Source organism: Pinus tabuliformis, chromosome 3_2 (genome assembly GCF_031772625.1).
Source record: "Pinus tabuliformis cultivar Carrire ecotype Pingquan chromosome 3_2, CPIR1, whole genome shotgun sequence".
Classification (NCBI taxonomy): Eukaryota; Viridiplantae; Streptophyta; class Pinopsida; order Pinales; family Pinaceae; genus Pinus; species Pinus tabuliformis.
Window position 1 is genome coordinate 363,773,859 of NC_142302.1, and position 25,736 is coordinate 363,799,594.

The 25,736-nt window shown below is 35.4% G+C and overlaps 1 pseudogene; it reads left to right on the forward strand.

The window, feature by feature from the left end:
* LOC149180952 (magnesium-chelatase subunit ChlH, chloroplastic-like) overlaps positions 1 to 22,179 on the forward strand; it is a 35,527-nt pseudogene extending 13,348 nt beyond the window's left edge.
* Positions 22,180 to 25,736: the final 3,557 nt, after the last annotated feature.

Sequence of the window (25,736 nt, forward strand, 5' to 3'; positions counted from 1 at the left end):
CTATGGACTGTTGCTGGAAGGGACGATAGTTTCAGGATTTTTTTGGCTAAAACAGTTCTGAACTTAGGTCAGGCCCCATCAAGCCAACAATTCATCATGCCATGATACATCCTTTAGGCTTCATAATCCATCTCCCTCCGATTTAGATCATTAGAGGCTCATCACCTATCACAAGTAGATCATCAGGATATAAAACCAAAAACATAGTCAATATCAAAGCCATACCTTGGAACTCATCATCCTGACTTCATCAGATAACTGTCAAATCTAGATATATCTGGATTGCAATGCTCTAAGCATAATGACTTTCTAAGCCAACATAATCATCCTTACATAACTCAATTTTGTACCATCAATGAACAAGGTCAACTCATCAAAGTTTATAAGCCAAATCACGGCCATTATCAAAGTCATCATTATCATAGTATTAATGCTTTCAACTAGGAAACAGGTGGAGGGCATATAACATCATGAATTCATCATGCCAAAAAGTCATGCATTATCAATCCAAACTTGATTAAGTCATTCTCATAATCATAATACAATCCATCCTGTCACTAGGTGCAAATGCATACATCAAGGATGATTCATGTAGGTTCCATTTTTCATGCCAAATCACAACTATGATTATTTCACCCATTGTGCTAAGAATAAGGAGGCCAATCTCCAAATACCCACATAAGTCATCATGCTCTCATAGTATTAATGTCAGGGCAAATCAACAATTGTCAAATCAAATCACTAGACATCAAGTCAAGTCCAAATTGCCATCATAGAGAGATCTATAGTCAAATAACATCTCAATCATCAATTCAAAGTTATTGTCACGCATCATGAAAAAACACCAGTAATGCCAAATCATGCCAACCTCTTGTAACAGAAACATAGTGACATATATTTTTGTATGTCCCAGTCACCTACAAACACAACTTCAGTCTACATGTTCATGTTATGGAAAACATTCAAACTTTTCCTACTAGCATATCTTGTTGTTAGCTGCAATACATATATGGTACTAACATTGTATAGGTTACCATTTGATTTCATCCACAATACTTCATTATATGATAAAAATTTAACTTAACAACTTCAGAAATCAGCTAACAATGGCAGAATATGTCAGGGACATCATGATTTAGAATTCAGACAGCTTCATAATTTTTCAAATGATGGTCAACAAGATTCAAACCTATGGTCACTCTCTTCAGGTTAGCATGAGAGTGACTTTAGCTTCCTAGACGATGTCTAGGCCTCAGCATGTGTGCATCTAAGGAAGAAATCTCCTAGATCTGTCACTACGTCCAAAGTAGAAACCCTGATTTTTGTAAGGGCTTCAGATCTAAGACTCTACTGTAGATCAATACTGTCAAATAAACATAAATCATACTTCAGCAACATAGAATACAAATAGTGTTAAGGGTAAGAATCTTGAGAAGAGATTCTCTCTCTAAATAGGGATTTGCATCATTCATTTCATTCATGTAAGCAACTTGTCTCTAGTAGAGTCATGCAATAGTAGATTGGTTAGGTCATAAACATATGACTATCAAAATCATGGCATCAATATTTCATCAAAGGTTAGACTCAAAGTAGCAGATATATGCAACATCATATCTAAGTGTTTATAGGATTTTCTATCAAGACATTCCATCAAGTTAGTGCATCCAGTTTAACCATATGCCATCAAGACAAGACCATAAGCAGTAAAAGGTCTAGAATATTAGTCTTACAATTATACCTCTCACATCAAGTTTATCATGCTCTTCATGACCAATGAGATCAAATTAGGTCATTCAATAAAGCTGTATCAAAACAATAAGAATGCCAATCACTGTTTCCATATGATTTCATCATGACTATCACAAATATTACCAACAGAATAATGTATAGGGGTCAATGAACTATCCTTCTATATTAAATCCATCATGACAAGTATCAAGAGCATCATTTTCTAGAGCCAAGGTGCTAGCATGATTTATCAGATCAAGATTATATCCAACATATAGATCATAAATGTTAGCCAAACATCAAGTGTATTAATGTATCAACATTAGATAGCCTCATATAATTCACGAAGGTTAAAATGTTCAACATAAGTGCATCCTTTCATCATAGAAAAGAAAAATGCATTCTCATCATACCCTAGGGCTTACCGAGCCAATAGCTGAAACAAAACATACCATGCATACCTTGTGGTATTCAAATACCTGAGCACATATTCGTTAGACATAGGCCGCTTGAAGCACTTTGTAATATTTTCAACAAGTACCTCTTTTTCTCTTTCTAGATCTGCATCTCAAAATGATCCTCAAGAAGGATCTACTCATCACACGTCAGTAAGGAGGTTAGAAACATCCATATACTCAAATACATATTTAGGAACTACAAGAAATAAACATAATCATCAGATCCATAAGTCTAACAAGTAAGATGCATCATAAGTCAATAAATACTTATCTTAAATGAGGGGTGATATTCTCCCTCTTGAATCAATATTTAAGAGCCATCAATATCCATGGTCCATATACCGATGTTATCTTCAAGTATCCAAACATATCTGCTAGGGATTATCCCATCTAGGGCTTGATTGAATCTTCATCAAGTGCTTGAGCATGGAACATGCTAGAGTTTCATACATAAAATATCAAGTCTTTTCCATAAAACCAGATTTTCTCTCCAAAAATAACCTCATAGAATCCATTAAACCCTAATCATCAAGATGCCTAAGGTTGTCCTCAAACCCTAGAATTCTTTTAGGTCTCCACCATCCTCTTCTTGCTTCCATCAAAGGTGTCATTATCAGGGTGATCTCCATGGTTTTTCTTCAACCCAACTCTAATACTATGTTAATTTTCTTAGGGAGACATTGTTCCTTACATTTATAATTTAATTTCAACATTAATAGTTTAAGTTCACCCCATATCATCATTACATTATTCATATCTACACCATTATACATCATCATATGCAATTGCATAGAAAGAAACAACATCACCGTCATCATCAATTTAGTGGAACATAAAAGGAACAATAGAAGAAAGCATGCACACACATAGAGACACTAGGATTGGTCTGAGACCAGGGAAAAACTAACTATGGGGAAAACCCTTGCAAATCTTCTTCTTCTTAGATCATCATCAAATGAAGCAACAAAAGGGAGTACAATTATCCTTAATTTTATATATGTAGCAAAATAATATTGATATCTATGAAACATATCTAATCATGCTAGGAATCATAACCCTCATACTAATGAATATAATGTGCTATCACAAACTGATGTCAACTACTGTATACTACTGTCACTGTGCTAAACCCTGATGAGTATTGTTGTTACTGTCAATGAGCCCAATAGATAAGTTAGCAATGGAAACTAACAAATCAGATCTAAAAATCCACAAATTTGTATAATAGTAGAGAGAAATAAATATCTACCATATTATTGAAGTCCACTGAAGTCAAGATGTCAAACCCTATATCTAAACTTGGGTCGCTCTCATCACAACTGACTGTGTCTGATTGAAACTCCTTGGTCACTTTCTATGTCACTATATGTGAGAGATTGTGACTACAAGGTCACTCTTAGGAGGTCTTGATGCAAGCGACTGTGGAACTGAACAACTAAAAACAAAAGTCACTACCTTACTATTGTTGTGCGATCTACTAAGATGGCAGGGTCACTCCATTACTAATTATATGCGAGCGAATGAGATGGTAGGGTTTCTCCTAGGGCTACCGTATGTGAGCAACTGGGGACTGGAACCTTTTGATCTGCCTCTGATCCTAGAGTGGCTTTCACTGAACTGTCTCCTAGAGACCAGGGAGCCTGAGTCACTCTCTTTCCTGCTCTCTGCCTACGATCGGGGATGAAAAACTTTTGTTCTATGCTAGAAACCAAGATCCATAAAACCCTAACCTAGAGAAAACCTCTCGCCTGTAATTTCGGACCCTGTGAGAAATCCTTCTAACGAACCTATGCGAGCAAAAACAAAATAGAAGAATAGAAACATGCCTTGATCAAGCATGTTGAAATGAACTTGAGGTTGATTCCTTTTTTAGGCTTTCTTGAGGGTTTACTTGGGGTTGAGATTGAGTCAAGTAGTTACCCAAGTGGTTAGGGCCGACCCATTCCATAATACATGTATGAATAAAATAATTCAAAACTTAACTTCCTCTTAACCAAATTAGGTGATCTTTGGGTTGATTTTGGTCCTTGCGAAAAGAGGAACCTAATGAAATAATTATCTCAGTAATTTGAGTTGTCCAAGGTGGAATGTTACCACAGTTGAAAAAGTTAATAAAATTTACTCTCAACACAAGGATTATAATAGAAAAAATCAACAACATGATCAATGGTTTCTCCTACTTCATCGTCATTCATTTCTTATGCCTTGTAACGTGCCTATGTAAAAAAAATTCCTTTTGGTTCATATTTTTGGGTCACTCTTTGTTTGAATTTCTCATATCAACCCAAGATAAGGGAAAATAACAAGAATAAAATGGAGGGATTTTTTCATTTACTTTTTAGGTTAAACATTCTATGAGAGACACCTTTTTCTCCACCTTCAAACTTCATGTACACTTGATCACTTTCTCAATATTCCCTAACTCCTATTATTTTAATATACCATCCTCCACCCTCCAGTTCTTTCCTATTGTTAATCAGTCATTACATGCCTAATTCAACCTCCTCTCACACTTATCAATAAGACAACTTGGTGCTTTGTAACATGGGAAGGCATCAACAAAGTTTGACCTAAGTGATGTGAGAAGAGTGGTACCCTCTATGGGGATTGAACAAGTGTCTAAGGGAGAGATATATCCCTCTATATGAAAGAATACACCATGCATTAGTGATGGAGTTTGATGAGAAAAATGTCCCATAATAAATATGGTCAAATTTGAGTTTTCCACATGATGTAATACTACCCACAAGTGACCAAATTTCTGCCTTATGCTAATTGGATAAATATTTTGTAACCCAAAGAGACTTTCCTCCTGTTTTGTCTAGGGTTCAAGCTAGGGAATCTTGTTGATGCCTCATTCTAATCATGGTCTTGACTAACTGTCAATGTTTAGTATTCCAGTCCACTTCCAAATCACCTACCAGACTTGATTGTTCTACATTTTTCCACATGGTATCCCATAGTTCATGTTGATCCCCATCATAAAGGCATATATGACCTTTCTTGAAGTGAAACTACCAAGTCATGGCCATTGGTAACTCCATCATATGAACACATCCAAGACTTAGCTTATAGAATAAGCAACATCATCTAGATAAATTCGAATGTTGATATATTTCGAAACATAGTTGATATGTCTCACAATGGCACTGAAATAGTCTAATTTATATCTGCAAGGCATAAAACAAGAGGGAATGATGTTCCTCTACATGATTCCAATGATGCCCTCATGAAAAGTACCCTTCTCTAAGATGATAAAATCTTCTAGAATGTTGGAAACTTTGATACGAGGGTTAACACACAATATTAATATGAGGTCTAGGTGTGATTGCTAATGTTGGCTTCGATTTGGAGGCAATGTTCCCTTGTGTAATGTTGAAAATACCATATGTCCACATTCTGTAGCAAATAAAGTTCCTGCAAAGAATGAACTTGGAATGTGACTATGAAATTCAATTCAATTTTCAGATTATAACAATAGACATCAGAGGCATCCTTAAGCCATAAAACTGCAGGAAACCACACAAGACCAAAAAAATATCCCTCTAAGATTCCTTCAAGACCAACTGAGATGCACATTTTTTATGTTTATGGTGAATTCATTCATGAAATCAGATTGATTTATGAGTAAAACATGTATATATCAGAGTAAGATTCCTCTTATCATTACCCAACAACTCTAATTATGATGATTGTTCCACTATGATACTTGTTGTAATTTGAAACACCCTAAAAATCCTTGAATCAAGACTTGAAAGATGGCTTAAAAATTGAACTTAAACCATCTAAACCTACTTACAATTTCAAAGGTAACACACCAAACTTAATGAAAATAAAACTCACTAGAAAAAGGATTCATGACTATGAACATACTAAAAAAGCCAGCATAACCATCCATGTAATTTTCTAATTCCTATGAAACCACTCATAATTATCTAATACCCATACTAACTAGCCATGTAGTCAATTGAATCTATGAAATATATCCATGTGTTCAAAAAACATACAGGGTAAGGATTCTAGTGCACAACTCATAGAAGGAATGGTCAATAATTGTAAATATGGTAGAAAATCCAAATATTTTTTTTTCTGTTGACCTCTGGTGTACATCCTTCATCCGTTCCTCTACTAGGTCAAGATAACTCCCACAATCCATGCAATGATTAGACTAAAAAATAGGTGTTGAAAATAAAATCATATTGAGAAACCATTACCATATCAACATATTTCTCCCACTGTCTGGACATAAAAATAACAACTATTTGTTGAATATTTCTAATCATGATAATCAGATCTGCAATCAAAAATTAATTCATACAACTAACTAGTAACAACTGAAGATTAGGAAACACCTATCAAAACAAACAGATCTGTGCTACGAAAACACTGTATGAAATCTCTAGAGTGTAGACACTGCATATCACAAGATTATATCAAACTGGTGGAAAACTAAAGGTTAGATCTACATAAACAACAATATGGAAATTCATGACAGAATAACTAGAAATATGTAGCAACATTCACATTCCTTGCTTTTATCTATGGGAAAGAGAAATTACACAACTTGGTATCACAAACAATATTCTGACAACATATTTCTTCCACTATTTGGAAATAATAATAGCGACTATTTGTTGAATATTTCAACTCATTATAATCAGATATGCACTCAAAAATTAATTCCTACAACTAACAACTGAAGAATAGGAAACACCTATCAAAACAAATAGATATGCTTAACCAAATCACTATATGAAAAATCCAGAGTTTATACACTGCATACAATAAGGTTAGATCAAACTGGTGGAAAACTAAAGGTTACATCTACATAAATAACAATATGGAAATTTAGACAGTATACTAGAACTCTCTAGCAACTATCAGATTCCTAGCTTTTATCTATGGGAAAGAGAAAATACATAGCTTGGTATCACATACAATCTTCTCACTCAAAAATTGTATTATCAAATAGTGGCATAACACTAAATGCACTACCAACTTTTCTTGTAAAGGTGGTTTGTCTAAGAAATATCTCAATGATTTACGCATGTCTCTCCTTTATAGAATAAGATAGAATATGGTTTGGAATGCATGTAGACTGCCCAATTAAAGCATCTAGTTTGATTGTATCAACCCAAACCCTACCTAGGATAGTGCACCCAACTTTCATGGGAAACTTTTCTATAATAGCATGCCCAATGAATAAGTGTAAATGCATGTGCACATGATTCTTCTATCATTGGAAACAACACCCTATATAATTCTGGTAATTCTCCCTAATCCATTCACTTTTCTCTATCTAGAAAAGCCTCTAACTTTGTTGATGCATGTATGCTTCACTAAGTCTACTACTGTTGAATCTGCAGCTACAAAATTTACTCATCATGTTGCACCATACATGAGACTCCCTCTCACTCCAAGTGCATCCTCTTCTTGAACCAAACAATCTCTACTCACAATAATGCACCATCTCTCCAAAAAAAAAATAAGCTAAGAAATCATTGGTCTACATGCTTCAAGGAATGGAGAACGATTTGGAGAAACTAGGTAAACCAATGTTATCACCTCCTCCTCATTTTGAAAAATTCATGCTCATCCTAAACCAAAGGCACTTATTCACTTGGTATAAGTGTTTCAAACTCAAATCTAGAACATCGGTTACAGAAAGCGAGTATTGTAGGCCATAAACATTTTTATTCATCATACATGCAATCAAAGGAAAGAGACATATCTTCACAAATTTTTGAATCCTCATGAACTCCATCCCAAACATCTTCAATTGATTCACTTTTTTAAATAAGGGAAAGAGCCTATTCATAAAAGTTTTTGTTGGCATGGACTTGGTTTTGAATGCTCAAGTAGAATTTGAAGCATTCCAAAAACCAAGAGATACAACTACTAAGAGACAAGTGGTATGATTTTGATTTTATCTCTTATCTAGTCAATATTAGCATGTAGACTATCTCCATAATTGTAAATTACAATTGAATCCATGGAAGTTCACTGGGGAAAATAATTTTTCTTCTCCAAATCCTCATTCTTTCTCTCCCATGAAAGAAAGAATGACCTTTCCTATAGCAAGCATACCAACAAACATCCTCATTATCTGAACCTTCATTTGATGAAGAATCTTTTGAAGTAGCAGCAAATATTATAGATGTGGAACAATCATTGGAAAGATCATCATCCTCATTGGGATCTTCCCAGTCTCAAAATTCTTCTGGGAGATTCCATAAACACAAAATACTAACTAGAGGATAATCCTCATGCCATTTCATGGAATCACACTACAGGGACATCATGAAAAGCCTCATCAATACATCATGTTCAACATCAAAACAATTAGCAAATCAGTCAAAATCCCTAAGATGTTTCTTAACTAAAAGATGATCAAACCTTGAAACCTAGGATAGGAGTCACACCACCAGTTTCCACTATGGAGTGAACAAGGAAACCTTGGTATTCTAGTGAAGTTCAGTGGAGAATAACTCACCACCAACCTATTTGATTTTTCAATTGGTCCATGTGATCAGATCCCTCAAATTGTAGTTACAATAAGAGACTTAGAATCTTCTCCATATATATGCCTTCTCTTTCATAATGTATCTTTCCATACACCACATGCAGTGAGAGCGAATTGCACTTGAGGAATAGGGCTTCACTCTCCAACAATGGCACCAATCATTAATCTCTGACGCAACCAATCACTAAAAGCCAAACAACATAATCAAAACTTAACCAATCAACTGGAACAATCAGATCATTGTAACTAGTGCATAGAACAAAACTTACAATGCTGCCTCATAACACAAGATCAATTGCAACCCTGATCATTCACTTGCCAAAATGTATACACTACTTTTCTTAAGGAAACCCACGTGTATATGGCTTTTCAAGAGAGAAACACGCATACAGATCTTAAGATAATGAAAATTGAAAACTTGAATACTGTGGTTCTAAAAGGAATACTGAGTCATACTTAGATCTACTACAAAACTCTAAAACAATCACAAAACTAAACATAATCTTCAATCATGATCAACAAGTAATCTTGACACTATTCATAACCACATTCAACTTCATCATTCTTTCAGATCTAATTCAGACATTATCATTTAACCTAGATCAAACATGAGGACATTATTGATAGACAATAGAGAAACAATAGAACTAATAAATTTGATCATTCATTTATGAAAAAAACTCCATACATAATATACGTGACTTTGTAGAAGTGAACTCGCATGTATAAATGCTTTTCCCAAAACCAACTCACGTATATATCTGGAAATTTTGACCTAAAATTGCATAGCTCTTCAGAAGATCAGAAAGACCCAGATGATAATAATCAAAGATAAAAACATGTGTCCGTACTTAGATCCATTCAATCCTTGAACAAATCATACAATGGGTAGATGTTTATGGTCTCATGATCCTGATCCATCATTGTATCCATCGGTACATAATTATTTCAGATCAATGTGATAATTATGGCCCTTACAATGCAAATATACTTTAGATTGAAGTATTCATCGAAAACTCTTTCTCTTGCACACTTAGCCCTTTGATCTTCAATTCTTTATATAGTTAGCCTTCATCCAATAGCATGGGTCAAAACAACATTAGTGCCGGTGGTAATCTTTGACATGATCAATATTCTTTTTCACGCTCGTTACTATGGGCCAATACCACGATAAGGAGCCCTGTTATTTAGAATACCATGGTACAAGAACCATACACTATTTTTCTTGACTGAACTTGTGTGCACATGCGACTTGGCTTAACAGAACACGCGTATAGTTCTTGAACATACAAATTTATCATTCTTTTGAACTGATTGCTCTGAATTGTCATGCATTCTGTCAATTTTGAACTGACATGTGAATTCTATTATAAGTGAGTTGACATCATGGACAACACTTGTATTATAACATAGGATGGAGATGGGGCGGAGAACATTTGATTTGTATATCCTGTAATGTTTGCATCATCTAGAGAAGTTGTGTGCAACAAGATGCAACAACTACATATTTTGCTTTTGCTACAGATAAGGCAATGGAACTTTGTTTCTTGCTAAACTAAGATACCAATCAGGGCCCCATGTAAAATGAACCTCCACTAGTTCTTTTCTGATCATCAACATTTCTAGCCCAATCTGCATCTATGTATGCATGAATTGTAAGATCTACATCGTTAGGATACCATATACCAAAATATTGGGTTCCTTGGAGATATTTGAATATTCTCTTTACTTCCTGAAGATGTGATTCCTTTGGATTGACCTGGAAATGTCCAACAATCAGAACTACATGCATGATATCTAGTCTGGTACCTGTTAGATAAAGTAGAATTCCAATCATAGATATGTACTCTAGTTGGTTTACTGCAAGAGAATCATCATTAGAACTAAGGGTACATCCTGTCATCATGGGAGTACATACAGGTTTGAATTCTTCCATCCCATACTTCTTCAGAATTTCCTTGAGATATTTTGTTTGTGAGAGAAAGATGCCATATTTTGCTTGTTGTACTTGTAGACCAAGAAAATAGGTTAGTTCCCCAAGTAAAGACATTTCAAATTATTGCTGCATAACAGAAGAAAATTTTTGACTCATAGATTCTTCATTACTGCCAAAAATGATATCATCAACATAAACCAAAATAATTAGCAGTTTATTTCCCTCAATTTTTATGTACAAGTTACTGTCTACGGATCCTTTTGTGAAACCTTGTCGTTGAATATATTTTTCAAGACGATAATACCATGCTTGTGGAGCTTGTTTTAGCCCATATAAATCCTTTTTGAGTTTTCATACAAGGTTTTCATCATTCCCCAAAATGAATCCTTCTGGTTGTTCAACATATACTTCTTCTTCTAGATCTCCATTAAGGAAGGTAGGCTTTACATCCATTTGATAAACTTTGAAATTACGAAAACTTGAAAATGCAAGAAAAATTCTTATGGCTTCAAATCTGGCTACTGGTGCAAATGTTTATTGAACGTCTATACCTTCTTGTTCAGCATAAACTTTACAAACAAGTCTAACTTTGTTCCTAATGACTTCTCCATTTTCATTCAACTTATTTTTTAATATCCATTTTGTCCCTATAAATTTTTTATCATGAGGCCTTGGAACCAATTCCCAAGTATCATTCCTTTCAATTTGATCAAGTTCTTCATTCCTGGACTTCACCCAACATTCATATTTACTAGCTTGATTCACATTTTGTCGTTCAATGGTGGATAATAAAGCTAGATAACTAGAAGATCCTACAAGATTCCTTCTTGTTTGTACCCCATATTCCTTTTCTCATAGGATTTGAGTTTCTAGATGATTCTTTTGAACATACCTGGATGGATCCTTTTCTTTGTCTGATGTATCTTCTTATGTTTCTTCATCAGTTTCTTCTTCTATATCATTGCGACTTGATGTGGGAAACCATTCATCATCATCATCCTCTTTTGTTGATGTTACCTATTTGGGCCCTGTGCGTGTTTCATCAATCACAACATCAATGCATTCAACAATTTTCCGAAGTCTCTTATTACATTTGTATCCTTTACTTCTAGATGAGTAACCAAGAATTATTCCTTCATCTGCTCGAGCTTCAAACTTACCAAGTTTTTAATCATTATTTTTGATGAAGCATTTGCTTCCAAATACTCTAAAAGGTTTTACAGTGGGTGGCTTACCATACCAAAGTTCATATGGAGTTTTATCACTATTCACACGAACATGAACCTTGTTGAGAATATTTACTGCAATATGTGTAGCGTCATCCCAGAAGGTTTTAGGAGTTATAGAATCATCAAGCATAGCACAAGCCATTTGTTGAACATTTCTATTCATTCTTTCTACCACAACATTTTGTTGAGGAGTTTTAGCTACAAAAAATTGTCTTTTTATGTCGTGTTGTATATAAAAGTCAAAGAATTCATCTGATATGTACTCTCCTCCTCGATCATATCTTAGACATTCGATTTTTAGATCCACTTCATTTTCAACTAATGCCTTGAAGACTTTAAATTTATCAAATGCCTCATCTTTGTGTTTCAAAATACTGATCCAACACATTCTAGAAAAGTCATCAATGAATAATATATAGTATTGTTCTCAACGAGGTGAATTTTTCTTTATTGGTCCACACAAATCAGTATGTATAAGTTCAAGAGGCTTACTTGCTGATCCTTCTTGGGCATTGAATTGAACTCTAGTTTGCTTACTGAATTGGCATGATTTTCATATGGTACATTCTGGTATGGTGATGTAGGGTAGATCATGAACAATTTTGAGTCTAATTGATTTTCTTACTTGAGAAAATATTAGATGTCCCAACCATCTATGCCATAACCAGTTTTCTTCTGTCTTGCCTAGGTAACATTGTTCTTAGCCACCTTTCAATATATATAGACTGCTCGGGGTTCTTCTTCCTTTTATTATGGTATTTCCTTATCAAGTTCACGAAACACACATTCTTGTGATCGGAATACCACCTCATTTACTTGATCACACGTTTGGCTAACACTCTACAAGTTATGCTATAATCCATCAACATACATAACATTACCAACTTTAACCTTTTATTTAGAAAAACAAAACATGTACCCTTAATGAAAGCAAGTGAGTCATTTCCAAAAGTGACATTCTTTTCTTTCTCTAAAGCATTGTGTGAAATAATTTTATATTTATCACCTATCATGTGTTTTGAGCATTCGCTGCCAATGTACCATTGATTTTCTTGTCCTTCTACAAACAATTCTATGCCACAACTTTCAGACTGTACCTCCTTCCTTTTCCATACCTTGGAATTTGTTGATAGTTGCTCCTTTTAAGATGTTGGTTGTAACTTGCTCCTACTTTCAAATTGTTAATGACCAAATTTATTTCAAACTGAGCATTCGATTTCATCTATAAGATGTGAGAAGATATTATAGGAGTTCTTTTTAACTCCTCTCTCATTCCTTTGTTTTATTGCGCCTCTAGTCATGATAGTTTTTTATGCAACACATTGAGCAGCCTTATGACCAATATTATGACATGAGAAACATTGTCCATTAATGAAGAAATTTATGTGACCATAGAATCTTTTGGTGTTGTTTACCTTTGACTAGAGCTTTTGTTGTTGTTCATCCTTAGATTGGAGTCAACATGATTTACCTGTGGAATGATTTTATCCTACTGCTAAGGACTGTAGTTTTGATGGTTGGGTTTTGCTACATTAGTGAAGCTTTGCTGACTAATTTTTGTTGTATTACCAAAGCTTTGCTGACTGGTTTTGATGCATTTAGATAGCATTCAATGGTAGCTGAAGACTTTTCTGGTTGAGATGTTTCTCTAGTGTATCCAAGACCTGTCTTCATAAGAGGAGAACATTGTACCTTGATAATTTCCTCTAAGGTTTCAAATAATTTAGAAAATATAAGATTCAAGGTTTTTATTTTCTCAAGTTCCTTTATTAGACTTACTACTTCACTTTCCAACTTCTCATTATGCTTTTCCTTTTCTATGAGTTGATGCTTCAAAGTATCTATGACTAATTTGTTTTCTTCCAAGCAAATTTTGAGTTGAGTAACTTCTTCAAAGAAATCCTTTTCTTCTAATGCATCCACAAATTTATCATTAGACTCAAAAGCCATGAGTAAATTAATATCTTGATCAGATTCACCTTCTTCACTATTTGACAAGCCATCACTATCTTCATGAGTATAATAACTTTTTTTATTGTCAAACCGTTTCCTATTTATTTTTGTAGAATCCTTCCCTTTTTCACAATTGTCTTTATGAAGACATTTAGCAGCATAATGACCAACTCTACCACAAGAAAAACATTTGAAGAGAAGCTTAAATATCAACCTTCTGGTACCTAATTGAGGTTTCTTTACAAAGTTCACCTTATCTTCTTCTGATATGTATCTCGATTCCTTGCGTTCCTCCTTTTATTTTCCCTTTCCAGATGATTTAAATGCAACTTGTATGACTTCTGAGGGACCTCATTTCCTCATTTCAAAAGCAGTCAGGATCCCATGAAGTTGAACAACAATAAGAGTCTACAGATCCTGCTTGTCTTCAATGGAAAACACTTTTGAATCAAATTTAGGAGTTAGATATCTTAATATTTTCTCTACTAAAGTAGTGTCCTTTATTTCTTCACCCAGATGTTTCATACAATTTGGAATCTCATCTATACAAAGAAATAAACTGGAAATACTTCCACCATTATGCATTCTGAGAGTATCATATTTAATTCTGAGAGTTTGGAGTTTAGCACTTTTTACGTTGGTATCACCTTCATAGCTTTGAATGATTCTGTCCCATATCTATTGTGTTGTTTTTAGCTGTATAACTTTGAAAATTTTTGATTTTGTCAGACTTCCCAATAGAGTATTGATGACTTTGGCATTGGTTTCATACGTCTTCTTTATGTTGTATCTATGGGAACTACTGCTAGATATTGGTAACCTCCGTCCACAATTTCCCAAACATATGCTCCAAGAGACTCAAGATAGGCTCTAGTTCTTTTTTTCCAATATATAAGGGTTATTTTCGTTGAAAGGTGGTGGTTTGAGAGATGTCGATCCTTCTTGATTTTTCATCTTGTAGGATCTTCCTTCAAGTGCTCATGCTTCTTTTGAAGGACCTTCTCTGATACCAATTGTTGGGAAAAATACTTAGAGGGGGGTGAATCAATATTTTAAAAAATAATACTAATTTTTCTTTTCTAAAAATTATATGCGACTTTACTGAACCCAACTAGCATATATATGCGATTGTTGTAACAGAAACTATCATATGCCAAGTAAACTTTGTAAAACAACTAATTCTTTATCTGTTAAACTTTGAACTAGAATATAAGAGACTAATTAGGCATTTGATGAGTAGTGAATAGGTGCATTAAGAAGAAAATAAAGTATCACACTTAAAACACACATGAACACAAGGATTTAAGGTGTAAACCCAATGTTGGAGCAAACCACCGCTGCTTTCATCTTAGTCTTTAAAATTTATTAATATAAAAAACAACTTACATTCTTGTAATAGTGCAGACACTACTAGTACGCAGGCACCCACCTGTCGAAGGCTACAACCTTCACTCGTTTTCCAGCTCCTACTGGAAGGGAGCTCCAACCCCCTGATTTGATCACTAACTACTACTGGTAGGAAGCTTCGACATCCTCACTGAAGGCTCCAACCCTCAGCAACATCCATGGACCACGTTCCATCAAATTTTCAGACTGGATCCAATATCAACACTTATGCTCAATCACCAATGTAAAACAATCATCAATATGTGACACAACCAATCACTAAAACCCAAACAACATAATAAAAACTTAACCAATCAACTAAAACAGACATATCACTGTAACCAATGCACAGAACATAACTCATAATGTTGCATAAACACACAGGATCAACTGCAACCCAGATCATTCAATTTCAAAAATGTATACGCTACTTCGCTTAAGGAAACCTGCTTGCATACACACTTTTTAGTAGAGAAACCCACGTACAAATCTTAAGATACTGAAAACTAAAAAATTGACTACTAAAATTCTGAAAGGAATAATGAGTCGTGCTTAGATCTACTGCAACACTCTAAACCTATCACAGAAGTGAACCTAGTCTGACTCAATATCTATTGTAACACTCTGAACCAATCACAGAAGTGAAGTTGGTCTTTAATCATAATCAACAAGTAATCATGACACTATTCATAACCACATTCAACTTCATCATTCTATCAGATCTACTTCAGACATTATCATTTAACCTAGATAAAACATGAGGACATCATTGACAGACAACAAAGAAACAACAACACTGATGAGGTTGATCAGTCATTTATGAACATAAAAATCCTTACTTTATATATGTGACTTTGCAGAAGTGAAACCGCGCGTATACATGCTTTTCTCGAAACCAACCCGTGTATATGTCTGCAAATTTTGACGTAAAATTCTGTACTCTTCAAAACTTCAGAAAGACCCAAATCATAATAATAAAAGATAAAAACATGCATTAGTACTTAGATCGAGTCAATCCTCGAACAAATTATACAATGAACAGTCGTTTCAGGTCTCATGATCTTGATCCATCGTTGCATAATTATTTCAGATCAACGTGATAATTATGGCCCATATTATGCAAATATACTTCAGATTGAAGTATTCATCAGAAACTCTTTCTCTTTCACACTTAGCCATTCGATCTTCACTTCTTTATATAGTTTAGCCTTCATCCAATACCACAGGTCAAAACAACATTAGTACCGGTGGTAATCTTTGACATGATGAATATTCGTTGTCGCACTCGTTACTATCGGCTAATACCATGGTAAGGACCCTTGGTATTTAGAATACCATGGTACAAAAACTATACGCTACTTTTCTTCACTAAACGCGCTTTCATACATGACTTGGCTTAATAGAACCTGCATATAGTTCTTGAAATTCCAAATTTATCTTTCTTCTGAACCGATTCCTCTAAATTGTCATGCATTATGTCATTCATTATGTCACTTCTGAACTAACATGTGAATTATGTTATAGGTGAGTTTCCATCAAGGACAACACATGTATCATAATGCCAATAAAGATGGTGCATGCTAATCCTAGCGAGGCATCTCTAGCCAAATTCTTCAAATCTGCAAAAAAATATATCAAATCAACTCTTGAAAACCGTCAAAACAATTTATCAATCATGTGTGAGTGACATGTGCAAAGAAAACGTGGGGGATGGAGAAAATTGAATACCCAAAGGGCCAAAAGGAAATTCAAAATCTAATCTCACTAATTGTACAACCAAACCCCTTGATTGTTCTTGGGTACTCTGAAAGGAATCCAGTTCCTAGATGATTATGCTTTCCCTCGGCCATCAAACTTACATGACCTTGATGCCATTGGCTTTGTCGTTATATTTCTCTCTGTCACTCTCACTATCTAGACTAGATCTTGAGTTGTCCCCTTTTCCATTCTTAAACAAATTCACTTAGTATTTTCTATCACTGTAACCATGTCATGGTTTTATACATGTGTTCTGAGGCTGCATCAATAGAGGTTTCTTATTATTTTCAACATTTTCAATGAGATGCACTTTCTCTCCCACATTGTGCTCTTACTAGTTGTATTATTCAGTCTTATTGTGGTCATTTGTTGGATATTAATAAAATTATATTATCTTATCTACTCAAGGAATTTTTGACCTATGAGGATTCTTAAAATTGGCCTTAGGCTTAAAATTTCAATGCAAAAAGAAGATAAGAGAAAGCTTGAGGAAGATGTAGACATTGGGAACTAATAGATTGAATTGCTTCCTTGCTCTTTTATCTATCCAATGTTTGTTTTGCTTCAAATATGATACTCTTTTTAAAAGAATAGATGACTTTCTTTTTCCAAAATATCAGCGTCTAAAAAAATTAGTGATTTTCTTTTTTAACCATATAAATCTTCATTCAATAATAGCAGCAATATTTTTTCTTGAAAATATACAAAATGATTTTCTGAAATAGGAAGCCTTTTTTAGAAAAAGAGAAAAAACTCCCTCTCCAAAATTAGAAGCATGAATTTTTAAATATAGATCCGTCCATGTGTAGCACCATTCTAGTGAAAAATAGCACACAATAAACATTAAAAAGCTTTCATATTGGTGTTCCCTCCTTAGCTAAGAATAGCAAAAGATGCACATGAAAATAGTTGTCGCATGAGTTTCCCTTTATTAGTGAAGAATAGCAAAAGATACTCATTGAAATAGCTCTCACATAAGTGCTTTCTCCTGCTAGTTAAACTTAACATGAAATTAGGTGACAATAAACCTGCCATTCAGAGAAAACTTCTCCAAAATAGTGCCCTAATTCTGGCTTGGTAATTTTACTCTGTTTTGAATATTATGTTGTTGCATTCAGGAAAAGGTATTTCCTTATTTTTCATGATTGATTGGTCTATAACACTCATTTCTCTTTCTGATTTTCGTATGTAAATATATTTACATTTCAGGACTTTAAGGTGATTGTTTTCTGTATTTTCACAGGTTATAGAGTTAGGAAATTAAATAGTGCATGGATTAGAAAGTTACCACAGCTCTAGATATTGTATTGGGCTAGCAAAGTATAGACCTTTCTTTGAATATGAAAAGTTTCTATAGTTCTCCATTTACTAAAATGTCAACAATATGGTTGACTGGTGGGATGCAAGGGAAGAAATATTCCATATATTCGACCATTTAGTAAGGTGATGAAATTTAGTTGTACTTATTTGATGGTTATTATGGTCTCAGAATGTTGGTCTAGTTTACCGATACAATTATGTCTTCCAAAGTAACAAGAATATAAAGTGTACTAGAAAGGAAACGCCCTGGACTTGACCCAAGGTTTAATTTCTCAGTTAATCATGCAAAGAAAGGTTCCATGGGTAGAGGTGTGAATGCTAGAGTGGTTATTGACAAGGAACCTTATCCACACCATGAAACCATTGAAAAGCCCATGTTGAGCTCAAGTAGCAATAATTTGATTCTTGCACTATTCTTAGAACTAAGAACATTTTGGTAAGAATTTGCTGATATTGTTTCTAATCTGGGGGAGTTATTAACTCAGGCAGGAAGTTGTTATGTGTGAAGATCGGAGAAGGGAGCTAGAATTTTTGGAGAAGGCAATAAAGAGAAGTATTTAATAGTGTTTCCTATACAATGCATCCACAGATACCATAATAATTTCAATAATTATGGCATTTATTGATACTACAATGGATTCTTTTTACCTACACATGTAGGGTGGAAATCCGTTAGATTTTACACTTAGTGGAACTTATTCTATTGGTATTAACTTCATCTCACCAATATATGCATTGGCTAAGTATATTTTTACAAGGTTTAAATCCATGATTACAACCATATTTTTTTAATTTTCAAAATTTTTCATGTGTTATTGTTTTGTATAGTTATTTGAATGCTCTTTACTAGTTATTATAGGAGATATCTCTCTCCAACATTCCAAACATGTGTTAATGATCCAAAAGGTTGATAGTTTGTTTAATGATGCCTTGATAGTGAAGCTAAGGGAAGGATTGGTACAACTTCCTTGCCAAATGCAAAATATGGAGATGATTGTGGAAGGGGTGGGTCTTTTTTGAGCAGGCGATCAAACAAAAGAGGTAGTCTGATACTTGTGGTAGGGGATATTGGAACTTTGGGGAGTGAATTTAGTCAAATGGCATAGGCACCACTAGTGGATGGAAATTAGGTTGTCCCTCATGGAATATCAGAGGATTCCAATGTTTTTCATGCAGGAATGAAAAATCAAGCTTATGCGAGAAGAAATAGGTCGAGATCAGCACATAACAATGCACAAACAAATTTAAGAGAGACATATAAATTTGGAATTGTGGATGGATCTTCAATTATTTCTATAGCGATGAGGGGGCTAATAGATGTTAACGAGGCATAGTGAGTTACTCTTGCTGATATGAATTACAAAATTTCATTGATAACCATTGCAAAGCCATATCCATTTATAGAACTAGAATGCCAAAAGCATCTTCATGCAAATAACATTTGGAATATGATTCTGTTGAGTTGCACAGACATGTTGGATTTGAAGATTTACGGAATACCAATGATGAAGGAAGCTTCTCTTTCATCAAGGATGACGTAAAATATGAGCAAACAAAAAAAAAATAATGTTATGCAGAGGACCTTATTGTGACTCCAAGGATTTTAGAAGCAACAATCAGAACTAGGAATGTGGACAATAAATCTCTAAGCCTAATTGATGGTAGTTTGGCTACAGATAAATATAAAGGGACCATAGAAAAGGATCATGACCATGATCTAAATGATGGGTATGCTTGTGGCATAAATGAAGGTGAGAAATCGTCACTAGTTGAGTCAAAATGCAGTAACACAAGTTCTAACAATACAAGAGATTATATTGGCAATTTAATTGTTTCAAATTCTAGTTCTACTGATGTAAAGGGCATACATAACTAAAGGTAAAGGCTACAATGGATATTGAAAGAGAAAGACTAGATGTTGTCTTGGTTTTCCTTTCCATGCTAAAGGTAATGAGACTAAATAAACTCTGTTCTTTTAGTATGTCTCAGTTGGGTCAATCCAAAATCCATTTCATTCAAATGTTTAAAAGAAATAAGAAGACAACGGGCTTTGAGGAAAGCATGCTTAAGCTTATTAGGACCCTAACTAAAGTCCTCAATTATTCTCCAAGCGACGAGGTTCAGGATGCTAGAGCCTATATAATGAGTTTGTACTTTTGGTTGGGTGGATCCCCAGAGAATCTTGAAAACTTATTTAAGATGATTGTTGGGTTGTATGTGTCTACTCTCAATAAAACAAAATTGGATTTTACTGATCCAATCATGTATTTTGACACAGGAATATGGAACCCTCTACCTCCTTACACGTATGATGATGTTAAAGAGTATTTGAATTGGTATGACACTAGACAAATGTAAGTGAGAAACTCAAAAACACAAATGTACCAGTCCTTAGTATTTCCTTGGAAATATGCCACATTATTACTGGTGATGATGGTCATTATGCGGCCATTGTGATGGAATTGGAAGCTAGAGTTGCAAAGGTTGTTCCAATATTTTCAGGTGGATTTGATTTTTCCACCCCTATGGAGCATTTATTGCATCATCCAATAAAAAATAAATCTCTTGTAGATGTTGTGGTTTCCTTTCTTGGGTTTGCACTTGTGGGTGGACCTGCTAGACATGATCATCCGTGTGCTATACAAGCTTTGTCCAAGCTTGATGTTTGATACAATATGGCCTTGCCACCAGTGTTCCAAACTATAGAGGAATGGCTTATGAGCTCCTTGGGATTGCATCCAATTCAATTTTCATTGCAGGTTTCTCTTCTTGAGCTTGATGGTGGTTTACAGCTGACTGTTTTCTCGGGCCATGATGTAAGAATGGGTAGGTTTCATTGTTTTTCTAAACAATGTTTTAGCAAGTTCATCAATTAGATAATATGTTAACAATATAATCTCTCTAAAATTGTTAAATTTGTCTCAAAATCCTATTATCATTACATCGATGTAAGAGTATCAAAACAAGGCCACGATACCATAAAAATACATAGGATCAAAGTTTCTCTTGAGCCATTATAGGGTTCTTTTGAAGTGGCTGTAAAAAATTGTTTCTATATTCTTTATATTGATGTAAAGGAAAGTCTAATGCACTTCATTAATGTGTTGAACAAATTTTTAAAAGGTCTATCAAGTGGGCTCACCTAAATTGAATATCAAAGGTGATCATGTCAAAATTCCATTTTAATTTGTTTTGCATGTTACAAACTAATTGAGATAATTGAAGTTAGTTATAACGACAGTATGCAGTGATGGAATATGTTATTACTTTCTATAGGAGTACAATTAAATAACCATAATTCTATTTAGCTTCCCACCTGAAAAAGGAAATGTTGGTATTGCAACTTACCTTAATGTATTATTTTCACTTTTAAAGTGTATTATAGGAACTAAAGAAAGATGGATATAATGTAGAAGGTTTACGAGATAGTTCTGAAGCACTAATTGAAGACATAATTCATGAAAAAGAAGCTAAGTTCAACATCTCAAATCTTAATGTTGGTTACAAAATGAATGTGAGAGAGTACCAAAAACTCACACCTTATGCTAAGGCTTTGGAAGAAAACTAGGAAAAGCCTCCAAGGAACCTTATTATGATATAGAGAACCTGCTTGTATATAGAAAACTATTTCACAATGTTTTCATTGGAGTGCAACCAACTTTTAGATATCAAGGTGATCCAATGAGGCTTGTTTTTTCAAAATCATCAAGTCCACACCATGGATTTGTTTCTTATTACTCATTTTCGGATAAAATATTTAAGGTCAATGTTATATTGCGTTTTGTAATTCATGGATCCCTGGAGTTGATGCCTGTCAAGCAAGTGGGGATGAGTGATGTGTGTTACCCAAACTGTTTGATAGGAAATATCACTAACATTTACTACTAGCTAAGTGAATAGCTAAGTGAACTCACAAATTCATACCAGTCATTAAAGCTATTAGCTTAAGGGGGCCTGATGCAGGTTCATAGTTATGCGCACCAACCAAAAAAGGCCTAACTGATGTCCCTTTCGACCACAACCTGCGTAGTGCAGGCTGCAGTCTCACCCGAAGCAGTATTGGGGGATGCTAGAACTAGGTTTCTACATCCAAAGGCCTGTGTGAAGGTTTCCTAGGGTTCTTAGGGTTTAGATATACCTTCTCATAGATCTATTCCTTCCAATTGTATGCCACTACAGCTCTATTAAAATAATCCTCAGGTCCTCGCGAGGGTACTTAATGATACTTATTATGCAGAAAGATTACAAATCTAGCAGTGCCATTCAGTAAATGTGTATTCGGAAGCCCTTCTGGCCTAGATCTGTCGTCACGTAGATCTACCCTTTATGAACAACTAACTACAATAGATCTATCTAACAGTTTCCAACTCTTCACGAAGGTCTTAAATCATTATTGACATGCATAATAGATACAGATTCAATAATTTTGCGTAATAAACAAACATTAATTCACATAAGTCATAACATATCATGGAGGAATACAAATTTAATTGAAACAACAAACAAGGTACAAATGCACAGATTCGGCTCAAAATCCTCTTTATTATGAATAAGAGTTCAATTATAGACTTCTCCTCCCTGCGCACTCAGCTGTAGGGGTCTGTGCGCTCAGCTTGCAGACTTACCAAGGTCTCTGCACACTCAGCTGCAGGAGCCTTCCCCTTTCGCTTAATTATAGGGAATAAACCTTTCCTACCTTAGCACCTTGCTATTACAATGATTCCTTTCCAAAATTTGTTCCCTTAGACTCGCTATGACTCAACTATATATTCCCTTTTCATTACAATACCATGGTCCGCAGACCATGGGCGGGTCTCAAAATGATCCCATCACCTACCCATACAAGGGACTAATGCCCCTTTGACTATTACTTAGATTCACACTCAGCTTCCACATTTCACAGAGACTTTACATTCTTTAACAAAAATATTACATAAATTGACTTAAATGACAAAAATTGACCACCCCATCCCAACATGCCCCCAACACAAAGATGGTGACTCACCCTCGAGTCACTCAGTTGACTTCTCCACTTTATTGCAGAGGTAAATGAACACTAGCTTCAATACTTCAAGGCCCGTTGTGCTCTGTACTGCAGTATGCTATACTTATTCAACCATTCCTTGTCTGCAGTTTGCTGAGAAGTAGACACCTCTACTTTCACTATGGCCTCCTTTTCTACACACTTCTTTTCGACAACTGTGTTAGCAACAACTACTTTAGTAGCAGTTTATTTCTTATTCTGATCATCCAATGCCCATGCTACTACTTGGGCTGCTTCTTTCCATTTTTGTACAGCTTTCGTCTACACGGAGGAGTTGTATTCGGATTTTCTAGTACCTGCGCCAAGATTTGTGGGTTGTCGCCACTCCGCTGGCCATGTCCCCACAAACTCCTGTACATCGGATTCCATAACTAGGTATGGTAACTTGTGCCATGTCTTCTTAGGATATTGCCTCGTGTCGATGGATACATTATGAAAATCGACCTTAAATTCTGCGTAGGACCGCAGCTGCTAAAACAAGGTTGGAGACAAACTTGGCCTCTCGCTAATCACCATGTGGAGGTCCATGTCGACTAGTAACCAAAACACTTTTGAATTAATGATCCTCTCTGGGTCCTTCGTTGCCCACATCGAAGAGAACTTCGCTACCTCTAGTAAATCCTCATCCTGAGGAGGGAACTGACTATCCTCTGAAAGTCACCATGCAATGAGTACAATAAAAAATAGGAGTGAGGCATAGTGAAATGTTGTATTTTCATCCTATGCTTCGCGACAATTTACTAAGAATTCCTTGCAGAGGTACTGCTCCCAGTTATACTTCACCCAGTTGTATTGCACCCGCTTTGCGCACTGTGCAACCAATTAAATTACTGGCGCATGACCTTCTCGACCAAAATTTGAGCAGAAAACTGCATTGCTTGGTCTGTAATAGAACGAATAGATTATCTGTGCGACTTCTTGACCAGTCCAAACTCAGTTTTCATTATATCTGCAAGTTCCTTCTCCTTACTTTTTCCTCCAAACTCCTTAGCTGGATCCACCCCTTTATAGGGCAATGTCCTAATTTTGTGGATTATCATGTCGGTTATGGGGATGGGTTCTCCTAACTAGAAACACCTATCGTGTTCCAGCGTGAGAAATTGGCACAAACAGAAAGTATTGATAATTGACCTATGAAAGTGTGTCACACACAACATATGTAGCAATTCGTCTTTCTCAACCCCTTTTACCCATTTCATTGGTTCCAACTTTGTGACCCCAGTCTCTTCATAGTAAATCTTGGTCATGTACTTATTGGTGGCCAAATGTGGAAATTTCTCATGATCGGCTAGATCCCAATCTTCTAGTTTTAACATAGGGATACGCGCTAAGAGAGCACCTTCAAATACCACTTCTTCCGGTAATAGCAACATAGAGATTGTGAACTTGCCCGAATCCGGGTCCTTGGGTACCTTTGCTTTCCCTTTTCACGGAGGGATATATGCTAGGAGCCTAGTGATAGGCTCACCCTCCTCAACATCCAGTTATTCAACTCCATCATGGAGTTCTTCTTCATCCAAATCTAAGGCTTCATATGTTTATTTTTCCTTATCCATCTTCCCTTTCTGTCGAACCTCTGTAGGGTTCTTCCTCGGTGACTGCCTCACCGGTATAGCGTGTGGTTTCTTCTACTTCTCCTTACAAATAGGATTTTATGCCTAGGCCACCTCGGCGCCATAGGCACAGATGGCATAGCTTCCATTGACATGACTTCAAGGGCTTCTGCTTGAGAGAGAGCAGCTTCAGAACTTGCAGGTTCGGTGAACATCTATTCAAGGATAAATTTCTGGTTCCACTTAGGCAGTCTCGCAAATGCCAGGATTGAAAGCAAATCCTCCCAAGTCTTCCGATTCATAGAGTGAACACAAGAGGGCTCATATGCGATTTTAAGAAAGTAAAGTGTTCTACAATATACCAACATGCCATATTTATAGGTGATTTCGAATTCAAATCCCACTGTTCCCTCCATTTTATGATCATAAATGCATCTTTGGCAGCAAATCTCCAAAGCTTTTCTCCATAAATTTCTCCTACCTACTCCTCCTACGGGATTGCATGTCGTCTTATATGCCCATAAGACCATCGGGATGCATACATCCTAATTGTTTCTCTTTCCATTACAAACCTTTGTCAATGCATTCTCTAGAATCGTATTGAATGTTACTGAATGCATTCTCAAGAATCTTGTCCTTTACAAAATGCCTTTGAATCTTTATGCACTCTCCGCCATCGTAACCCCGCACGTAAAATATTCTACTTTTTCGGTCTACCTGCATAGTGTCCTCCTGCCACTCCTTCATGTGCCTCAGTGAGGATACTAGCGCGCTCAAACTTCGGAACATATTGACACAATATTTCATCTGTTCTCATCTTATACAAATGTCCCGCTATAACAAAAAAG